Raw genomic sequence first — 1,131 nt, 5'->3', positions numbered from 1 at the left:
CTTACTTTATTTCTAAACATATCCTTATGAATCAAATTAAACAAGAGAAAATATGAAATTAAATCATATGACTGAAAACTATGTGTTTTCTTCTATTCTATTTATAGTCTTGTGATGTTTATCTTCATGATTATTACCTTTGTGGGTTGTTTAGTTGGCCAAGTTAGGATGTGCACTAGAGACATTTTTGAGATTTCTTTTATGATTATTTGACTTGATGTCATGATGTACTTTATGATTTGAATTGAGATTTATGTTTTATGAGCTTTGTACAATTGAGCATTTATGAGAACTTGGGTTTTGAGAAACCAATGTTATTTTTGGGTTGCCTATTAAGGAACCAAATTTGATTAGTATTACTTTTGTAGTATGGGACATAGTTGTGGTTTGTGAGTTTTGGGAAGGTAGTCTATGTGCATGTCTATGGGAGTGGCTTGGAATAGTGGTCGAGCCCAAAGTGGCTACGAGGGTAACTCATTGTAAGTTGTTTAATAAGTAATAACATAGTAATTCAAATACTTTCCTCCCCCATGCCTTGAGATAAATTAAAAAGATAAGTTAGAAATTTTTCCTTGCCCATGCCCTGAGTGCTTGTATAGACTAAGGATGGGAATGAGATGATACCTTCAAAGGCATGACTAGTTTTCTCATCTTTATGAGAGGGCATCTTGATTCTGTATAGGGTCACTAGGGTTCGGGGTCTTTAGAGATTGCTAGGATAACCTTAGAGTTGGCTCATGTGATGACACTCCATAGTATGTAGCCCAAGTCTCTTTCATGGTTTTTTAATATTTGCCTCTAGTGGTGTACTTTTTGGATATTACTTTTGATGGTATATTTATTGTGAGTTGTTACTCATTGTTTAGATGTCATTTATTGTTGATAGTTGACTTTTATTAATGAATGATCAATTATTCATTGGTTGTGTTTTTGTTGTTGGAGTTAGCGATTGGTGGTTTACTTTTATTGATGATAGTTATTATTTGTTGGTTATTGTGTTTGTACCACTTGACATTATTTTGGAGGTGGTTGTATCTTTTGGTTTTGGTATTTGATTTGTACTTGGTATTAGTTGTTAATTTTGGTATGTGATGTTGGTTTAAATGAGTATCTTTTTGACTTTGTTTATCT

General features: G+C 32.7%; 1 pseudogene; it reads left to right on the top strand.

Annotated features, from left to right (window-relative positions):
* The first annotated feature begins 217 nt into the window (after positions 1-217).
* On the top strand, positions 218-284 carry LOC149558142 (small nucleolar RNA SNORD36; annotated as a pseudogene).
* The last annotated feature ends 847 nt before the right edge of the window (positions 285-1,131 follow it).

This window comes from Cupressus sempervirens, chromosome 5, assembly GCF_028749045.1.
Source record: "Cupressus sempervirens isolate cs-2001-9-10 chromosome 5, ASM2874904v1, whole genome shotgun sequence".
Classification (NCBI taxonomy): domain Eukaryota; kingdom Viridiplantae; phylum Streptophyta; class Pinopsida; order Cupressales; family Cupressaceae; genus Cupressus; species Cupressus sempervirens.
The sequence above is the reverse complement of the archived record's forward strand: the minus strand, read 5'-3'. Positions and strand labels throughout refer to the sequence as shown.